At 41.9% G+C, this 22,284-nt stretch overlaps 1 long non-coding RNA gene across 1 annotated transcript in view; it reads left to right on the top strand.

Annotated features, from left to right (window-relative positions):
- The first annotated feature begins 5,422 nt into the window (after nucleotides 1-5,422).
- Nucleotides 5,423-22,284, top strand: part of LOC140309233 (uncharacterized) — a 34,906-nt gene continuing 18,044 nt past the window's right edge. Inside the window, exon 1 of the long non-coding RNA XR_011916362.1 lies at nucleotides 5,423-5,460. This is a non-coding gene — a long non-coding RNA (uncharacterized lncRNA). The remainder of the gene's footprint in view (nucleotides 5,461-22,284) is intronic.

Raw genomic sequence — 22,284 nt, forward strand, 5'->3', positions numbered from 1 at the left:
TCCGAATGGGCCATGTTCCGTGACTCCATTGCCGAGGCGGCTGATCGGAGTTGTGGCCGTAAGGTGGTCGGTGCCTGTCGTGGCGGCAACCCTCGAACCTGCTGGTGGACACCACTGGTGAGGGAAGCCATCAAGCTGAAGAAGGAGTCCTATCGGGCCTTTTTGACCAGTGGGACCCTGGAAGCAGCTGATAGGTACCGGCAGGCCAGACTTCGGCGGTTGCTGAGGCAAAAACTCGGGCCTGGGAGGAGTTCGGTGAGACCATGGAGAACGATTTCCGGACGGCCTAGAAGAGATTCTGGTCCACCATCCGGCGTCTCAGGGGGGGTAAGCGGCTCACAGTCAACACTGTGTACAGTGGGGACGGGGCTTTGCTGACCTCAACTAGGGATGTTGTGAGTCGGTGGGGGGAGTACTTCGAGGAACTCCTCAATCCTACCAACACGTGCTCGGAAGAGGCAGAGTCGGAGAGCTCGGAGACGGTACCGGAGGGTGTGTTCCAACTATAGGGGTATCACACTCCTCAGCCTCCCTGGTAAGGTCTATTCGGGGGTACTGGAGAGGAGGATCCGTTGGATAATCGAGCCTCGGATTCAGGAGGTGCAGTGTGGCTTTCGTCCTGGCCGTGGAACAGTGGACCAGCTCTATACCCTCGGCAGGATTCTGGAGGGTGCATGGGAGTTCGCCCAACCAGTCTATATGTGTTTTGTGGACTTGGAGAAAGCGTTCGACCGTGTCCCTCGTGGAGTCCTGTGGGGGGTGCTCCGGGAATATGGAGTGCCGGACCCCTTGATAGGGGCCGTTCGGTCTCTGTATGACCGGTGCCAGAGTTTGGTCTGCATTGCCGGCAGTAAGTCGGATAAGTTTCCGGTTAGAGTTGGACTCTGTCAGGGCTGCCCTTTGTCACCGATTCTGTTCCTAACTTTTATGGACAGAATTTCTAGGCGGAGCCAGGGCGTTGAGGGTGTCCGATTTGGCGACCTCAGAATCGGGTCTCTGCTTTTTGCGGATGATGTGGTTCTGTTAGCGCCGTCAGGCCGTGACCTTCAGCTCTCACTGGAGCGATTCGCAGCCGAGTGTAAAACGGCTGGGATGAGAATCAGCACCTCCAAATCCGAGACTATGGTTCTCAGCCGGAAAAGGGTGGAATGCTCTCTCCGGGTCGGGAATGAGCTCCTTCCCCAAGTGGAGGAGTTCAAGTATCTCGGGGTCTTGTTCACGAGTGAGGGACGAATGGAGCGTGAGATTGACGGGCGGATCGGTGCGGCGTCTGCAGTGTTGCAGGCTCTGCACCGACCCATCGTGGTGAAGAAGGAGCTGAGCCAGAAGGCGAAGCTCTCTACTTACTGGTCAATCTACGTTCCCATCCTCACCTATGGTCACGAGTTGTGGGTAGTGACCAAAAGAACAAGATCGCGAATACAAGCGGCCGAAATGGGTTTCCTCCGCAGGGTGTCTGGGCCTCCCTTAGAGATAGGGTGAGAAGCTCAGTTATCCGGGAGGGGCTCGGAGTAGAACCGCTGCTCCTCCGCATTGAGAGGAGTCAGATGAGGTGGCTCGGGCATCTGGTTAGGATGCCCCCTGGACGCCTCCCTGGGGAGGTGTTCTGGGCACGTCCCACTGGGAGGAAGACCCAGGACACGTTGGAGAGACTATGTCTCTCGGCTGGCCTGGGAACACCTCGGGGTTCCCCCGGAAGAGCTGGAGGAAGTGGCCGGGGACAGGGACGTCTGGGTTTCTCTGCTCAAGCTGCTGCCCCCGCGACCCAACCCCCGGATAAGCGGTAGATGATGGATGGATGGATGGATGTTCGTCCCTTGAGACATGTACAGTCAAAGTCGTTTTGCATTGAAGCTATTCAATTTCAAAGTGACATACTATGTTTGGGTTTCCTTTCATGTGTCACCTCTCTTGGTGTCAGGGATCGTGGTGAGGTAGGACCCAGATGCAGTTCTTCTTATTCAAAAACAAAGTTTATGGGGTGGTCAGTGGCTTAGTGGGTGAAGCAGACGTCCCATATACAGAGGCTAGTCCTCGATGCAGTTGGCCCCTGTTGGAGTCCCGAACCGGACGGCCATTTGCTGCATGTCATTCCCTCTCTCTGCCTTGTTTCCTCTCTCTCTCCACTGTACTATCAATAAAGGCACTGAAAAAGCTCAAAAAAATACTTAAAAAAAAAAAATGTATTCCAATAGAGGGAACAAAAGGCAAGAACAAAAGGCGCGGCCGGATTAAAAAATACTTAACCGTTGACAAAAAAAAGACTGACAAACAAAACAGGACTATGATCAACTGTGGCAAGACTGTGGTAACAAGACTATGAATAAATAACTGTGACAGGACTGTAATAACAAGACTATGAGGCAGGAAACCAGACTTAACTTCTGTGATAGCATGAAGGGTTAGTGAGGAGTCTGCGATGACCGAAAGCAAATCAGGAGACTAAATACTGTGGGAGTGATAAGTGAACGAGGTGCAGCTGTGAACAATAAAGCAGGTGACGTGAGTGAACTGAACGTGATAGGGGAGAAACAAGACAAGAACATAACCTGAAAACACAAGACTATTAAAACAAAAAAACAAACTGTGACAGAACATGGACTGTGACACTTGGTTTCAGTATCGTTAACATCAGTCTTACACAGTTTTTCATTAAAATACACAGAGAGCATCTGTGGAGCGGAAACGAGCACGCTCTGAAAGTTTTTATACATGGTTAATCAATATGTAGGTTTAAAGAAATATGAATGCAGTGATAATCTAACCTCTTCTTGTTCTTCTATGCACTGTTTTACATTCACATGCCCAGCTGGGTGCTTCCTGTCATCCAGTGTGGAGGTTCCATATACTGAACCCTCAGCACAACTAAATCCTCAAGAGGATTTTAGTAAGTCACAGTGATGAATTTAAGCGTAAATCTAAATTACATGTCTAATTACAATTATCGATGAGACAGAAAAATCACAACAGACGGTACCATGCATGGATTAATAAATTGAAATTTGGGTCAGTTCCATATTGAACCATAAAATTATGTGTTTATTTAACATATGGATCAGTTGGCTTTTAATGGTTCTCATGTAGATCATTGTTTATAGCTGAAGTACAGAAAAAAATATGGAGAGGCTCCGTACTATTTTAGCCTCATGTCCCTCTGCTGACCCTCAAAAAAGCTGTGTCATCGTGGTCTTTCCGGCAGCAAAAAGTCTCAGAGCGCTGGAAAGAAGCAAGACCGTACCTAACATGCCTTATTGATAATGAAGCTGTTGGTCTCAACTCTCGTGTGGCATCTGTCACAAGCCTGCTGTCATCAGGTTGGATATCATTAATATTATATCAAACTTATTATTAATCTATTTAGCCAGAGTTGGCTTGTTGAGCATTATTTTGGCGAAGGAGAAAAGATAGATACCAGGAAGAAACCTACAGGAATAAGAAAAGTTCATCTCAGCTCATGGGCCGGTGAGATAACAGTGAGGAACACTGTCACCATGCTACCACGCAATTACTCTACACTGAGCTTATCTCTGGATAGTCTGTGTCCTCTATCCACCAAACCCACTTGATCCTCCCAGTCTCACCCCTGGCTTAATAATACTCTCCGAGTGTTGCACAACAGCCGGAACCAGAAGTAGTGCAAGATGGAATTAATAAAATGCTTTGGTAAGAAAAAAAAAGGATACGACAAGTAAAAAGGAGATAATAGACACTCATCACAAGTCAAAAGATCCTGCAGATCTAGCAAAACTTTTTTCCACCTTCAAAACTCTACTTAATCCTCCGCCTCTGCCACCTGCTACCAATCTAACAGCAGACACCTTTGCCTAATTTTTTACTGACAAAGTGGCAGCTATAAGCAAACAGTTAACCGAATCTTGTACCACAACATCTGCATGCAGAAGTCCTACTGCATCATTTTCCTCATTTACCCCTCTCGCTCAGAGCAGTGTGTCTAAACTTCTCACATGTAGCCGTTGGGAGCAACTACATGCCCGCTGGACCCCGTCCCTACTAATCTTTTCCAATCCATTGCTCCTACTGTAACTGCAGCAGTCACACATGATTAATGCTTCACTAACATCGGGCACATTTCCTACCACATTCAAGCAAGCTCAGGTTACACCGCTGCTCAAGAAACCTTCCCTCCCTCCAACTCATGTGGAGAATTACTGGCCGGTCTCTCTCCTCCCGTTTCAGTCTAAAACCATTGAAAGGGCGATCTTTAAGCAGGTCACTGATTACCTCTCACATAACAACCTCCTTGATCCAACCCAATCTGGGTTTAAAAGTGGACACTCCACCGAAATGGTTCTGTTGGCTGTGACAGAAGCCTTACAGGAAGCCAGAGCGACAGCTAAGTCCTCTGTACTTATCCTGCTCGACTTATCGGCTGCATTTGACACTGTCAACCACAGTATCCTTTTGTCCATACTCTCTAGCATGGGCATCGCAGGAAGAGCACACTCCTGGTTTGAATCATACCTCACTGGTTGGTCATTCAAAATATCCTGGCTTGGTCACACTTCTGCAGCGCACCACCTCACCACAGGGGTCCCCCAAGGTTCAGTACTGGGACCTCTTCTCTTTGCCATATACACCACCTCACTGGGACAGATCATCTGATCACATGGCTTCTCATACCAATGTTATGCTGATGATACCCAGCTCTATCTGTCATTCCCACCTGACGACCACACGGTCTCAGCATGAATCTCAGACTGCCTCTCTGACATATCAACATGGATGAAAGCCCATCACCTCCAACTTAACCTCCCAAAAACTAAACTGCTTGTCTTCCCAGCCAAACCAACCATACACCACAGCATCTGCATCCAAACTAAATCCCTATCTCTTGCTTCATCAAAGGTTGCTAGAAACTTGGGTGTCATGATTGATGACCAACTAACCTTCAAAGATCACGTTACCTCGGCTGCTCGTTCATGCCGCTTTGCATTGCTAAACATAAGAAAGATCAGACCATACTTAACCCAACATGCCACCCCACCCAGCTCCTTGTGCAGGCCATGGTGATCTCCTGCCTTGACTATTGCAATGCTCTCCTAACTGGTTTCCCAGCCTATGTTGTGAAACCTCTGCAGATGGTCCAGAACGCGGCAGCGCCTCTGTTCATTGACCTTACACGAGCAGAACTGTTTTAAAGTCTATTCTCTGAGCGACAGGAAGCCAGTTCAGAGACCTAAGCACTGGACTAATATGGTCGTATTTCCTGGTTCTTGTCAGGACTTGAGCAGCAGCGTTCTGGATGTACTGCAGCTGTTTTACAGCCCGTTTATAGAGCCCAGTGAGCAGACCGTTACAGTAGTCTAACCTGCTGGAGACAAACACATGTATTAGTCTTTCTAAGTCTGGTTTAGAGACTATTCCTTTGATTCTGGCAATGTTTTTTTGATGGTAGAAAGCTGCTGATGATATTGATTTAATGTGGCTGTTAAAGTTCAGGTCTGAGTCCAGTATTACCCCTAGAGAGTGTCAAGGTGACTGGAGCTGGAGAAAATTTTTTGCATCCACACACTGGTCTGTTTGATGCAGTGACACAACATATCTACAGACCCGTGTTCTCCTGCCGTCAGTGACACGTAGATCTGAGTGTCATCTGCATAGTTGTGTTAGGACATGTTATAGCTGCGTATTAGCTGGCCTAATGGGAGCATGTACAGATTGAACAATACCTGTCATCTGTTCCAGAGGTCCCAGGATAGACACCTGGGGAACACCACAGGTCATAGCCATTTGGTCTGAGACACAGTTGCCAATTTCAACAAAATACTTGTCCTCGAGATATGACTTAAACCAGTTTAAAGCACTACCAGAGATTCCCACCCAGTCTTCTAACCTCTATGATAAGACTGCATGGTCAACTGTGTCAAAGGCAGCACTCAGGTCCAGCAGAACTAAGACTGAGACTTTGTCTGTGTCTGTGTTCAGGCGGATATCGTTTGTCACTTTTTGAATGTAAAGCTCCCCTTGATGTCCATTAACTACTTATTTATTTATTTTTGTAATAATATATTAATATTAATGTAATATTGCCGAACTGGGCTGGGGGACAGGGAAAGAGGAAGAGCAAAGAAGAAGAAACGGAACAAAAATAGAAAAAAAAAAACAGACAACCAACTGCTACACCTGTTAAAGCAAAACAGATGACAATCCACGGCCTCTGTTGGGAATCCATCCTTAGCGCCTCCAGGAGCACCTAAAAGCAGACAAGCAGAGAATAAACAAACACACGAAAACAAGCACAAGTAGTGGCAATCGCATAGATCACAACTGTGGATATAGATAACCTCACCCTACTGCACGCCCCAACACCCTAAAAAAAACAACAACCTACGGACACATCGGAGGGAATGAAATTCAGCCAATTGATGTTTTGAGGTGGCAGACATTGTTTCCATGCTAATATAATTTATAATCTAAAAGAACATTTCTAAACTGGTTAATACACAGATTGTTCTTCGCTTTCCAGTTCATGAGAATAGTTTTCTTTGCGATACATAAAACTATGTGTGCTGAGCTAATTTCCACGTTGATGTTGTTTAAGTCACCCAGAATGCACAGTATGGGACATGCAGGAATGCTACACTTAAGCCATGTTGATAGGTCCTCACAGACCTCAAGCCAGAACTTCTGGACAGGTACACAAAACCACAAAGCGTGTCCACAATCATCAGGTGTGTTGTCTGTGCAATGTGAGCAGATATTTGAGTGTGTCAGACCCATCCTGAACATCCTTTGTCCTGTGAAGAATTTTGTTTTGTATGAGCTGCAAATTAGGATTTCGAGTCATTCTGAAGGTGTTCAAACATATTTGTGGCCAGAAGCTATGACTACAACTGATGGATAAATCTGTCTCCCATTTTGAGGATGGTAGAGACATTGTGTCATCTATCTTAGACAATAATTTATATATTTTTGATAGCAGTTTTGGGGTGCAGATGCTTAGAAATTCTGCTACCCTAATCGGGAGTTGTAAGTCTGGTTGGTGGAGGATATATTTCTTTGTTATTATAGACTTAAGCTGTTGATATTTTAGGAATTTATTGCTGCCTATCTCATGTTGTGATATGAGCTCATCAAATGAAATAAAATTTCCATTTTGGATTAGTTTGATTCCTTTGTTCTTCCACAGAGTAAAGTTTAGCATTTTTTTTTTTTTTGTAGGATGTCAGGATTGTTCCAGATGGGTGTAAGCTTACACGGGAGAAGTGAAGACTTTGTTATTCTAAGAAATTCCCACCAGGCTGTCAGAGAGGTGCTGATGTTAATGCTTTTGAAACATTTGGGATTTTTTACGTCTTGACTAATAAGTGGCAGGTCAGAGATTTCTAGATTATCACACAATTCTTGTTCTATATTTATCCATGGTTCATCTAGTGGGCTAGGTTTAAACCATATTGATATATATTGTAACCTATTGGCTAAGAAATAGTGCTGAAATTTAGGTAGATCTAATCCACCACTGTCCTTGGTCTTCTGTAGGGTTTTTAAACTAATACATGGTGGTTTGTTATTACACAGAAATTTGGAGATGCATGAATCTAGTGACTTAAACCAAGTAGCAGATGGTTTTATGGAGATCATTGAGAACAAATAGTTAACTTTTGGTAGTATTATCATTTTGATAGTTGCAACTCTCCCCATAAGTGATATAGGTAAGGACTTCCAACGAGAGAGATCGTCCTCTACTGTCTTTAATAATTGCACATAATTTAGCTTTGTTAGCTCTGAGAGCCTGGAGGAAATGTTTATGCCTAAATATCTAATATTTCCTCACTGTAAAGTGATCGCAGGTATATTTTAATACCCTACAGTTAATGGGCAGAACTGTGGTCTTAGACCAGTTGATAGAGTAGTAGTCAAACAGAAAGTGCTGAGAATTTATTTATGAGTGTGATCGTGTGAGTGAGAGACATCTGTGAGTTCTGAAGGAAAAGTAATACATCATCAGCATAAACACTTATTTTATGCTCAATATTTTGGGGTTGGGTGCCTTTAATATTTCTATCTTGCCTGATAGCAGCTGCTAAAGGTTCGATGAAAATAGCAAAAAGTGAGGGGAAAGTGGGCAACCCGGTCTTGTACCTCTCTTCAGACTGAAGCTTGGAGAAGTTTGATCATTTGTCCTGACACATGCATTTGGGGAGCTATATAATATCCTTATCCAGTTGATGAAGTCTGACCCAAACCCGAATTTGTTTCATGCTGCAAATAAAAATTTCCAGTTCACTCGATCCAATGCTTTTTCTGCATCGTGAGAGACGATTGTGGTTTCCAAGTTGTTGATGGTATAATAGTCTGTGGGATTAATTAGCCTGCGCATGTTAGTGGATGAGTGTCTACCCTTTATAAAACCTGTCTGATCGGGATGTATTATAAGGGGAGTTATTTTTTTCTATTCTTTTGGCTAGGGCTTTACAAATTATTTTGAGGTCTGCATTTATTAGAGATATTGGGCGGTAGCTGGATGGACGTACGGGGTCTTTTCTTGGTTTCTGTAGCAGGATAATGTTAGCAGAGTTCATGTGTGCGGATAATCTGCCATTCTGCTTAACTTGTAATACCATTTTGTAAAATGTTGGTGCCAAAACCGTTCAAAATTCTTTGTAGAACTCTGCTGGAAAACCATCTGGTCCTGGGGCTTTGTTACAAGGCATATGTTGAAGGGCTTCATGGAGTTCTCCTATTGAGGTTGTAAAGGTTGTAAAACGGCACATGGAAAAAATGTCACGGGTGCAAAGTCTAGGCAATGATAGTCTTTGGTCTAGGTTTGACCCATGGATGTAATATAATCCATGGTTTGATCGCGGAAATAAATTAAGTCGGCCAGAGACAACTTCGCTATCATGTTGTGACTGTATCTGCAATGGCAACCGCTCCAAACAGAAAGATCCTAGACATATTTGGAACAGGACACGAACGTAAGTTTTATTTTATTTTATTTTTCTTTCTTTCACAACGCAAAACTGTCTCTAAAATTTGCTATTTGGTGTGAATCAAAGGGGAAATATGAAAGTTGGCGGCTGTAGCTCAGGAGGAAGAGCAGTCGCCCACCAATCGGAAGGTCGGTGGTTCGACTCTGGCTTCCCCAGGATACATGTCGAAGCGTCCTTGGGCAAGACACTGAACCCCACGTTGCTCCTCCAGTGTATCATTGGGGGTATGAATGTGTGTGAATGCTTAGAAAGCACGTAGTTATATCCTAAGACGTGCTGTATGAATGTGTGTGAGTGGGGTGAATGCGGCATGTAGTGAAGCGCTTTGAGTGGTCAGCTAGACTAGAAAAGCGCTATACAAGTACAAGTCCATTTACCAAAGTCGAATCACTTTTGTGCAGTTTAGCTAAACCACCTCCTGGCCATGTGCATTTGTACAACAGAGCCGGCGAGTAATCAATTAAAAGAGCGGCAGATGACATTGTGGGCTATTTATATATATATATATGATTAAAACAAATACTTTTCCCGAAAACAGACGCAATAATTAAAAGATAATATGACTGTGTTGATTTAGTGATCTTGATAATGAAAAGTGAAACTTATCCACTCTCTCCTAATTGGAATGCACCCAATTTTATTTAAAAATGTCGCACTGTGGTTGAGCAATAACATTTTGCTTGTTGTACATCTTTTTCAGACACTCTTTGAAGATGTCAGTCCCGACAGAAAGAAGTATCCACATTGCTGAAATGTGTAAACTTACTGTTTCTGAAGAAAGACTTATGTACAAATATTTGTTTTATTGATTTTCCAGTGTGTTGTCAGTCTATTATCATTGGTTTGCTTTATTTCTCATTTTGCAGTTAGGACTTGTAAAAATAATTATTTTTTCCCCTTTTTTTCTTTCACCTTGCTCCCAAACACTGTGTCCATACTCCTTTAATGTCTCCCACAGCTAACAGTTGGCCCACAGTTTCTTCTTCAAAAGCTCTTATCCACTTGTTTGCACCTTCGTGAATATCAGGCAATCTAGCAACCTGCCCTGCAAGGTTTAGTGTCTGCCAGGGCACATAATGTCCCTGTCCCTTTTAACAAAATTCCTGGATCAGTTTATCTATTTGGTGGGTGACTATTGGGTCTGTATCTCAGATCATAATGTTTGTCTTTACTGGGTTTGACATCTTCCTGTTGTGAAAATTGCTGCTTGATAAAGGAGTGTTAGTTGAACTTACCCATTTCTACCTATTCTCTCTTCAGTACTGCTACACCCTCCTTCAAATTCCTTCTGTAGTGAAGACTTTCATTTTCTTAAAACTTCAAATTCAAGCTCTCTCTTTCGTTGTCTCTTTTTGATTTTATCTTTTGGTTTGTGATCTCTGATCCTTAATCCCATACTCTCACAAGCAGCTACATCGAAAGTGCCACCTTTTGGCCAAGGTAAGGACAGATTTTTTTGTTGGTTTTTCCCATTTTTGAGATATTTTTTAAATATCTTTGAAAAGTTCTGGATTTTTGACACTTATTTATTGATTAATATTGGTGTTGCATCCTTTATTTCACCTGGTTAATTCCTTCCCTGTGTTTTTTTTAAATTTTTTAAAACAACTTTTGGATGTCTAAATTTAAGATAAGCTAAAGCTCAAACTAATGCTAGTTTAATGCCAGACTGAATTCAATTAGATGCTGCCAATTATACTAATGAAAAGGCTAGGCTATTGTCGGTGCTAATGTTAATTTTAGCCTTGAAGGCTAATAGAAGGTTTATGCTGTAGGTTGAGTTAAAACCAATGCTAATTCAATGCTAAGCTAATTTAGCTCTTTGCTGTTGTGATTTCTAGGTTCAAGTTAGGTTAATGTTAGCTTTATTGCTAATGCTAATACTGGCTAACCTATTGGAAATTTAACTAGATTAATATTAGCTTGATTGCTGTTGCTAATAAATGCTAACTTTACTGCTAATTTAGAACTAGATTAATATTAGCTTTATTGTTGTTGCTAATAAATGCTATCTTTCCTGCTAATTTAGAACTAGATCGATATTAGCTTATTGCTATTGCTAATAAATACTAACTTTAATGCTAATTTAGAGCTAGTTAAAGTTAGCTTTATTGCTATTGCTGATTTATTGCTAATCAAAATATAGGTTAATGCTCAACCTAGTTTGATGTGACTCAAGCTAAGGGCGTTGCCCTAACTTTTGCCCTACCCAGATGCCTCCCATCGGAAATCTACACAATGACCTTTCACTAATCCAAACGAGACAACAATGCACATAACAGCTCTGTAAATTCTAATCCAATAAAATATGAACACACCTCTGAGCCTACCTTCCAGGATTTTGGTAACTCCCCCAATCTCTAATCTAATAATCAAAAGAAAACAATTGAACTGCACTCTATTCTTCCACTCAAAATGGCGTTTGTAACACTCTTGCAACAAATCAAGAAAAGGGCCCAAAATACAACTCACAAGCTGGAAATAGAGAGAAATACAGTTAAATCACAGCTTAATTATTGTACTCTAGAAACTGAAATTCTATGACCATATGATAAAAGAAAGTGTGATTTTAACAAGAGCATACAGCTGTATTGTTCACAGAATAAAAATGTCAAAGCATTCAAGGACATCATGCAATGCAACCGAAACCAGCAACCTGAACCAGAAACAAGTTGAAACTGAATATAGTCCAATTCAAGCCAATTGGAATTCAATTCATTGTAATCAAAATCCAATTAATTCATATAGAGCCAATTCAAAAATTAATATCCTAGCTAAGGAAACCAACAGATTGCACCGAAACTTGTCTTCAGTCCAATCTCCCGTCCTGAGCGTGCCTGTGGCGACTGTGGAAAGGAACGACTCCCTTTTAACAGGAAGAAACCTCTGGCAGAACCAGACTCAGGAAGGGTGGCCATCCGCCTCGACCAGCTGGGGTTTGAGAAGACAAGACAGAAGAAGTGCTTTCAGGATTACCTGAGCCATCCCTAACTATAAGCTTTATCAAAAAGGAAAGTTTTAAGCCTAATCTTAAAAGTGAAAAGGGTATTTGCTTCCCGGACATTTACTGGCAGCTTATTCCACAAGAGAGGGGCCTGATAACTGAAGGCTCTGCCTCCCATTCTACTTTTAGAAACTCTGAGAACAACAAGTAAACCTGCAGTTTGGGAGCGAAGTGCTCTGTTAGGAAAATATCTTACAATGAGATCTTTACGATATGATGGAGCTCGGTCATTAAGAGCTTTATATGTGAGAAGAAGAATCTTAAATTCTATTCTGAATTTAAGAAACATGATCTCTCCTGATCTCTCCTGTTAGTTCTCATCAGAATTCTGGCTGCAGCATTTTGGATCAGCTGGAGGCTTTTCAGAGAATATGTGGGACAGCCCAATAATAAGGAATTACAGTAGTCCAATCTTGAAGTAACAAATGCATGAACTAGTTTCTCTGCATCACCCTGAGACAGGATGTTCCTGATTTTAGCAATATTACGAAGGGGAAAGAAGGCAGTCCTAGAAACCAGTTTTATATGTGCATCAAATGATAAATTCTGGTAAAAAATAACTCCAAGGTTCCTCACTGTAGAACTAGAAGCCAAGGAAATACCATCCAGAGTAACTATATAACTAGACAATTTCTCCCTGAAGCGCTCGGGTCCAAAGAGAACAACTTCAGTTTTGTCTGAATTTAAAAGCAGACAGTTCTAAGTCATCCAGGTCTTTATGTCTTTAAGACAGGCTTGTAGTCTGACCAACCTATTGGTTTCATCTGGTTTCATAGATAAGTACAGCTGAGTATCATCAGCATAACAATGGAAATTTATGCCATGCTGTCTGATAATGTTACCTAATGGAAGCATGTATAAAGTAAAAAGAATCGGTCCAAGCACAGAACCCTGAGGAACTCCATGACTTACTCCAACGTGTGAGGAAGATTGTTCATTTACAAGAACAAACTGGAATCTATCAGATAAATATGACTTAAATCAGCCTAATGCAGTTCCTTTAATCCCAATAACATGTTGAAGTCTCTGTAACAGAATGCTGTGATCGATCGTATCAAATGCAGCACTGAGATCCAACAGAACAAGCACAGAAACAAGTCCACTATCAGAGGCTAAGAGGAGATCATTGGTAACTTTCACCAGTGCTGTTTCTGTGCTATGATGCACTCTGAATCCTGACTGAAACTCTTCAAACAGATTATTTCTATGTAAATGATCACAAAGTTGAACTGCAACTATTTTTTCAAGAAAAAAAAGGGAGATAATTAGCCAACACTTCTGAATCAAGAGTAGGTTTTTTAAGTAAAGGTTTAATTACAGCAACCTTAAAAGTCTGAGGTACATATCCTGTCAACAAAGACCGATTGATCAAATCCAATATGGAAGTGTCAATTAAGGGGAAAACCTCCTTGAACAGTCTGGTTGGAATTGGGTCTAACATACAAGTTGATGGTTTAGAAGAGACTATTGCTGTTGTTAGCTCAGAAAGATCAACTGGACAGAAGCTATCTAAAAACAATTCAGGTTCGAAAGATACTTCTAAAGTTGCTCTACTTGATGATACATCAGTGATAATAGTGGGAAGGATTCCATAAATCTTCTCTCTGATATAAATTATTTTATTGATGAAGAATCTCATGAAATCATCACTGCTGAGAGTTAAAGGAATACATGGCTCAACAGAGCTCGGACTCTTTGTCAGCCTGGCAACAGTGCTGAAAAGAAACCTGGGATTATTCTTATTCTCTTCTATCAATAATGAATAATAAGCAGTTCTAGCTTTACGAAGGGCTTTCTTATACGTTATTAAACTATCTTTCCAGACTAATTGAGACTCTTCTAAATTAGAGGAACGCCACTGTCTCTCCAGCTTTCTTGCAGTCTGCTTTAACGCACACAGCTGTGAATTATACCAAGGAGCCAACCTCTTCTGACTGATTACCTTCCTTTTCAGAGGGGCAACATTGTCCAGTGTTGTACGCATTGAAGCTGTAGTGCTGTCAACAAGAGAGTCAAGTTCTACTGGAGTAAAATGTAGGTACCCGTCCTCTGTCATATCTGCACATGGCAGTGAAGAAAAGGATGATGAAATTAACTCTTTAAATCTGGTTACAACAGACAACTTATATATGTAGAATTCTTCTCAGAAACCGTGTAGTCAAGTAATGTAAATTCAAAAGTTATTCAAAAATGGTCAGACAAGACAGGGTTATGAGGGAACACTGTTAACTGTTCACCTTCAATGCCATAAGTCAGCACAAGGTCAAGGGTATGATTAAGGCATTGAGTAGGTCTGTGAACACTTTGAGAAAATCCAATAGAGTCTAATATAGAATTAAAGTTAATATTTAGGCTGTCATTTTCAACATCTACATGAATATTAAAGTCACCCACTACAATGACTTTATCTGTACTCAGCACTAATTGTGATAAAAACTCTGAGAATTCAGACAGAAACTCAGAATAAGGGCCAGGTGGACGATACACAACAACAAACACAAGAGGTTTTTGTGATTTCCACTTTGGGTGGGAAAAACTGAGAATCAGAGATTCAAAAGAGCTCAAACTAATCTTGGGTGTAGGACTGATTAGTAACCCTGATCTGAAGATAGCTGCCACTCCTCCTCCTCTGCCTGTGGTTGGAGGAACGTGAACATTTAAATAGTCAGAGGGAGTTGATTCATTAATGCTAACATGATCCTCCTGCTGCAGCCAGGTTTCTGTAAGACAAAATATATCAATATGATGATCACAGATCAAATCATTCACTAACAGAGACTTCCAAAGGAGAGATCTAATATTCAGCAAACCACATTTAATAGTTTGATGTTTTTGTTCAGTTAAAGTTTTTGTTTTAAATTTTCTTTGCACAAGAGGATTTGCTCCTTTTGTGTTTTTTGATTGAGGGGGGGCAGCATCAAGTGGGAAGCCGCAGAGAAGTGTGTAAGACTACAACTCTGCATCCTGGTCTCAACCCTGGGTTGTCATGTTTTTGGAATTCGTCCATATTTCTAGAAATGAGAGCCGCTCCTTCCAAAGTGAGATGGATGCCGTTTCTCCTCATCAGACCAGGTTTTCTCCAGAAAGATTGCCAATTATCTTTGTAGCCCACGTTGTTTGCTGGACACCATCTAGACAACCAGCGATTGAATGAGGACATGCGGCTAAACATGTCATCACTGGTCAGATTTGGCAGGGGTCCAGAGAAAACTACAGAGTCCGACATTGTTTTGGCAAAATTACACACCGATGCAACATTAATTTTAGTGACCTCCGATTGGCGTAACCGGGTGTCATTACCGTCGACGTGAATAACTATTTTACCGTATTTACGTTTATCCTTAGCCAGCAGTTTTAAATAGGATTCTATGTCGACCGCTCTGGCCCCTGGAACGCATTTGACTATGGTCGCTGGTGTCGCTAATGCCACGTTTCTGACTATAGAGCTGCCAATTACCAGGGTTTTGTCCTCACCGGGTGTGTCGCTGAGTGGGGAAAATCTATTTGAAACGTGGACAGGTTGATGGTGAACCACGGCCTTGACTTTAGGACTATGACTCCTCTTCCTGACAGTCACCCAGCCACTCTTAAGTCCCGGCTGCTCGGGATCTGCTTGGGGACGACTAACAGAGCTAGCTACGCTAGGTGGCTCTGCACTGACTAAAGGGGCCTGGCTCGCTATCGGGTGGTTTTCAACGGTGCAGATCCAAGCTTCCAATTCAGATAACCTTGCCTCCAAAACTACAAAAAGACCACATTTGTTACATGTACCGTTACCACTGAAGGAGGCAGAAGAGTAACTAAACATCTGACACACGGAGCAGGTGAAAGCAGGAGATAGAGGAAGAGAAGTGGTAGCCATGCTAAGCTAGAGAACCAGACACACCGCTAAAAAGTGAAAAATAAAAACTAAAGATCTGTAAGAGTGAGTGTTAGAATATAACAAGTATGGGATAGAGTTAACTATGCAAGATGTGTAAATTATAGGGAGAAATAAGGTGATTAGTAGTAGATATTAGTAGTTCAAGAGGAGCGAGAACTGTCACAGTGCACACACAAAGCAACAGGAAGTGATACAATACGTCTTACGGCAAAGCAAAGCCATCAGCCAATGAGAGTCACCTCAGATTAATGATGCTAATTTTGAATTTTCTTCTCAAAATGTTTTCTATAATGAGGTAAAATATAACTCCATGTAGTTTTAAAGATATTAAATTATATAAACACATATATTAAAACATGCCCTGATAGAACTGGAATGAATTTTTCAGAGTTTTCTTGCGATACTTGTTGATTCCAACTTCCAACTTTTTCTGTTCTCGAGTCAATCAATCATCAGTAACCGTCTGCTCCTTGACTAGTGAAAATAATTTCCACATATAATTAATAACTAATGTGTGCCTTGATCCAGGGGTTATCGCCCTTCTATGCACTAAAGGTTGGCCCTTGTTACCAAGACATCACCATAAGCGACGTAAAGCATCCTGCCCACTCCGCTGGGAATAAGCGTATCGACTTATTCCCAGCCGGGGCTGAGCTACTAGTCCTTTACAATTACAGTGCACTCCCAATACATCTCACAAGCTGCTGTTCACCCAATTATTATCTTATTCACTTTCTTTAAATAATTTCAGCAGCCCCCCTGCGCAGAGGACAAATAAGAGACTTACGGAACGTGTCCTACACCTTCTCCTGTGTTCTTTTAATTTGGGGAAAAACTCCGAAAGCTGTCCCACTGTACACCAGCCAGCAAACATCTGCTGCTTTAATGTTTAAGAAAAAGATATCCTACCTGCCGGTTTTGATGACTGATCTCAGTTGCTGGGGCACAAAGGATTCACTCAGCGAGGCTCCAGACGCCAAATTCACGAAGTCGGGGTCACCATTATGTTGTGGAGAAAATGAGTGGTCGGACACGTCGTGGTCAGCCTCTTATAGGGAATTTATTGAACAGGCCGTCACAGAGACATGTACATTTCAGCATACATGGAAGTTCCCAATGACCTCAGTTTTGTGACATGTCTTTATACCTTTCTATATCATTCAGTGTGTACGTGGGCCAAACCCAATCTCTATATGGCGCCTGCTGTCTGAGGAGGCCACTGCGTCTTCGTCATTATCTAGACAGGATTCATTCTGACCTCAACAACATGTTATTCGTGCAATATGTGGATTGAGAGTCAAGGTACAATACGTGGATGAGAGTCAAGGCTTTCCTCTCCCACATGAGTTTCTACCCCAAAAAGTTTAACCAGTTTGTGTTATTGAAAAAGAGACCCTTGCGCTCATCTAGGCTTTGCAGCACTTTGAAGTGTACTTGGATTCTGGCAGTGTTCCTTTGGTGGTCTATACCGATCATAATCCGATAACTTTCTTGCATTCCTTACAGTGTCCAAACTGCAGATTGATGTGATGGGTTTTATTTTTGCAGTCTTATTGTTTGGACATTCGCCACATTAAAGGATCAGATAACATTGTGGTGGATGCTTTATCTAGAGAACCTTGCTCTTAAATTTATAATGTGCCATTGTTTAAACGCTTTGGTTTTCCATGTTTCCTTCATCGCTGTGTCTCGCTTCGTCAGGCGCCGGAGTATCTGGGTTCCAGAGAGGGAGTATTGCTTGGCTGACTCGGGTTTGCAGTATGGTGTGTGCCCTCTTGGGGTTCCAGGGGGGAACCTAGTTTTTTATGGGTGAGGGTGTGACGATCCCTCTGCTCCACTAGTTGTCCCTGTTTTTGTTTTCTTCCCTTTTGCAGGGAATAAGGCGGAGGGCTCATCAGGCTAATTGAGCCACACCTGGGGCTTGTGTTTTAAAAGCTGCAGCTGTTTTGTTCTTGCTTTGATAGCTCATGCATGCATACACTATTGACAACTGACTTCCACATTTCTATTGTTTAGTAAATTTTGAGAATAAACTTTATTCTTATAAATCTTATAAATGTAAAACGTCTGTCTCCCATTATTTTTGCAGCCTTAAGAGCCGGGTTGTAACAATATAAATATAAAATGATGACCCCTGACAGGTCACCTGGCCATCAAAGGACCAACACAGAGACAAAATGTCAATCCTTGTTTTTTAGATTTGGTATTTTTCTATGCTTTTGGTTTTTCTATGTTCTGACTTTCCTTTGGTCTTTAGTTGCATTGCAACTAGTAACTTTCTGTTTTATTTTACAGCGTTCCCCATGTTTAGTATGTTGAGTTTTAGTTCTTTTCACCTGTATTAGATCTCCTCATCTCTCCCTCAGTATATTTACCCCTTGATTTCAGTTATTCTCTGGCGGATCATTGTTTAATCCAATGTCTCTGTCATTTGTGTTTCTACGTGGTCTTTGGTTGAAATAAACCTTGATTGTCTGCCAGCTCCTGTGTCAAACATGGGTCAGCTATCTCTACTGCTCATGACGCTAACAGCCATACACATTGACCCTACTTATTACTTTCTATTTTCAAATTTTTATTTGTTTTTTAACAGTGTGAGGAAGCCAGATTAACCAGATTAACCAGAGAGAACCCAGATTAACCAGAGAGAACCCACGAATGCAGTTAGAACATACAAACTCCACACAGAAAAGACCCCAGCCAGGATTCAGACAGAGAACATTTATTTTTTGAGGCAATAATAATTTTCTTTTTTGAGGTGACTCTATTTTTTGAGGCCAAGGCTGGATGTTCGGCCTGATAATTAGTAAGGGAGACTTTTCAATTCAGTTCTATTTATACAGTACCATTTCACAAGAGTCATCTTTAGACACTTTAAAGAAAAAGTAAACAAGTTCAACACAGGCCAATCAATCCTGTTATGATCAATTACATCCAATTAATCACTATCTATATTATTCAAGTTAGTTACAATTGTAGTCATACGAAACACTGATGAAAGTAGGTTCCCATCTGATTACCCTAATGACGTGGTCAGCACTGCTCACTGGTCAATATAGGGATTATAGGGAATTATTCACCGAGTCCGGTCCATTTTTGTCTTTAGCACAAGTTTCTTGTGTTTACCTTGAATTCATATTGTGCCAAATCATTTTGAAAAATGGCCTAGCGAAAGAAATCAACAGATCAGATTGAAACTTAAAATCAATTCAATCAACCATCCTTGGCATGAATAGGGTGGAGGGTGACGGGTAGAAGAGAACTCAGGCAGAAGCACTCAGAATACTGAAAATGTTCCCATGAAATAAAACACTTAATAATAATGATACACTCTATGTTGATCTGAATTACAGTTGTAAAATATACCATACTGAACTTATGAATTCCTGCAGCTTGTTGCATTAAACAACTCATAGCAATATTTAGTGGGTCTACATGATGTAAAATGTACATGATAAATTGCTGTGCTGATGATACTCAGCTGTACTATGAAACCAGATGAAACCAATAGGTTGGTCAGATTACAAGTTGTTCTCTTTGGACCTGAGCGCTTCAGGGAGAAATTGTCTAGTTGTATAGTTACTCTGGATGATGTTTCCTGGGCTTCTAGTTCTACAGTGAGGAACCTTGGAGTTATTTCTGATCAGAATTGATCATTTGATGCACATATAAAACAGGTTTCTAGGACTGCCTTCTTTCACTTTTGTAATTTTGCCAGAATCAGGAACATCCTGTCTCAGGGTGATGCAGAATGATGCATTTGTTACTTTAAGACGACACTACTGTAATTCTCTTTTTAATGGGCTGTGCCACAAATTCTACGAAAAGACTCCAGCTGATCCAAAATTCTACAGCCAGAGTTCAGGAGAGACAGGAGAGATCATGTTTAACAGGAGAGATCATGTTTCTCCAGTTTTAGCTTGTCTTCATTGGCTCCCTGTTAAATTCAGAATAGAATTTAAGATTCCTCTCCTCATATATATGACTCTAGTTAAGGATGGCTCAGGTGATCCTGAAACATCCCATAGTTAAGCTGCTATAAGCTGAGACTGCTGGGGGACCTGTCACACTGTTTCTAGCTTAGCTACAAGAAGTGAAACTATTGCCCAACACTGGTAACCATTTTGTGTGTTTACACTCAGGAACCAAGAGAGATCAATAGCGTCTCAATCAGCTACTTTTTGTTGGAAGATCCAGCATATCCTTACATGGACTGGCTCATTCCCCAAACATCACCCCTGAGCAGGAGTCATTCAATGTCAAAAAAGGATATGAGAACCCTTTATTTAGCCTAATTGGTATTGACAGGTGACCTTTAAATGACCTAATGTGTTGGGTGGCAGTAGAGGGGGGGGGGGGGGGGGGAGTGGTAGGGGAGGAGTGGTAAGGGGAGGAGTTTCAGTGACGTTATTTGGGGAAAGATATATTTGTTGAGTGTATAAATGAAAGAATGGTTCATTAAAGAATAGGAAAGGTTGAATTTAGGAGTGAAGCTGCCAGCATTTAAGTATTGTATGAGTTGGGGCCAGGAAATGAGGAAAAATACTCATTCTGGCAGCTTCGGAGGTTCTATCCCTGTAAAGTAAAGATGAGAAAAACAATTAGATGTGGGAGGTATTGTCTGCCCAGTGACTTTGAGAAACCAATGAGAGGAACGGGGTAGGTTTTTTTGGCAATGGATAAAACCCTGAGAGAGGCCATGTGTAGAGAATGACGTCAGTGTTAAAGATAGCTGGTTCACGATGGCTAGGACAAGAAGCAGAGTGAGGCTGGAAGAAGAGAAATCTACACAGACAATGGAGAGGGTATGGATTCCTCGGTCTCTCTTTTGTGAGACTCCAATAACGATACATCAAGATCCTCCTCTGATACCAAATGCTCCTAAGAAGAGTGTGGTGTTTTGTCTGTAGAACACAACAACCGCCTCCAAGAAGAATGGTCGCTGGAGCCCTATGGAATGTGTGGAAGATGGGGCTATGTGTTCAAGAATAAAACAGGTGACCTCTGTCTATATCAGCTCGATGAGGAAGATGAGAAGCTGGGCCCTCTGACCACTGTGAGTATGCTAACTTCCAATGACTGGGGAGTGTTGAAACTCGCGGTTCCCCGTCTTCCAGGAGGAGCAGGAGGAGGTTTGGACTCAACGGTTCAAATGGAAGCAGTGAAAGAAGAACCTGAAGAAATCCCGACAAAGCCTGCAGCCAAACATGCGAGATTGGAGGTTCCTCTGGATGACATCGAGCTAGCCAAGAGAAGGGTAGTTTTCACTGCTGTGTGGCAGTCGAAAACAGGTGTTACTGGCCGCTTGTTCTTCCATGCAGTTGCTGATGAAGGAGGGTGATACAGCCAGGATCTCTTCTCCCGAGATCGAATTCTCACATTCGTCACCAAAAGGGGTCCTCCTAACGTTCTAGCAGGTAGATTCCAAGACCACCACAGCTAGGGAGATATTGGAGGAAGCAGAGTCTGATGAGATGGAGGACTCTCAGCTTCCACCAGGTCAAGGGACGCCGACAGGTTCTCAGGATGACAGAGGAGAGGAGGGTGAGGATGAATTTGATGGGTGGATACCTTCAGGTTTTATCAAAGCTGTAAAAACTGCAGTGATACACCTCCTGAATGAGACCATTAAAAAGTTTATGGTAGAATGCTGCAATGGTTGTATGGTGGACCACCCCAGTTTACGCCAACATCAGTGCAAAGACAAATTCTTCCACAAACATTACTGCGGTCTGATGTGGAAACATTATAATCAACGATTCATTGCTTCTATTCAATATTTTCTGACTGCACGCAACATTCGTGAGGATGACAGCAGAGTCAGGGCTGTGGTGGAAGCTTACTTGTATGAACTGACAACGATGAAACAAATCAACACTCCTATTCACGACATGTATGAGCAGTTGATTGGAGAAGATGTAAAGAAATTGCAGCAGCTTCAAACCATGACAAAGTTCTGGGAGGGATAAAGGAGGGATGTAACTTTTTTTTGTTTATTTTTAGATTAATATTTGTGTTTAGACTAATATTGTAATCATGTGTGATGTTGTTATAACATTTAACCAATTATCATTGTGAGACTACATTTCTGACCCGTGATATCGCAATGTGTAATGAAATGATCATTCACTCTGATATCACCGAGACAGTAAGAGGGAATTGTGATTCTACGTCTCCCAATAAGCTCTGATCAGACATAAAGAATATATCCGCCTCCTTGACTTTTGAGAGCCATATATATGTATAAATATATATTTATGTATAAAAGAACTAACAGCAGGGACACCAGTCAGTATCAAGTAAACATTCAGTCAGAGGTAACGCCTGTGTCAGGAAGAGGATAACAAAACAAAGCAGCATGGTTCATATAAACATGAGGGACAACCCTCATCGTTTCATGAACTATTACCAGAACCAGGTCGGAGGTACCTTGCCAGGTTTTT

This window comes from Leuresthes tenuis, unplaced genomic scaffold (assembly GCF_036924035.1).
Source record: "Leuresthes tenuis unplaced genomic scaffold, fLeuTen1.0.hap1 SCAF_6, whole genome shotgun sequence".
NCBI lineage: Eukaryota > Metazoa > Chordata > Actinopteri > Atheriniformes > Atherinopsidae > Leuresthes > Leuresthes tenuis.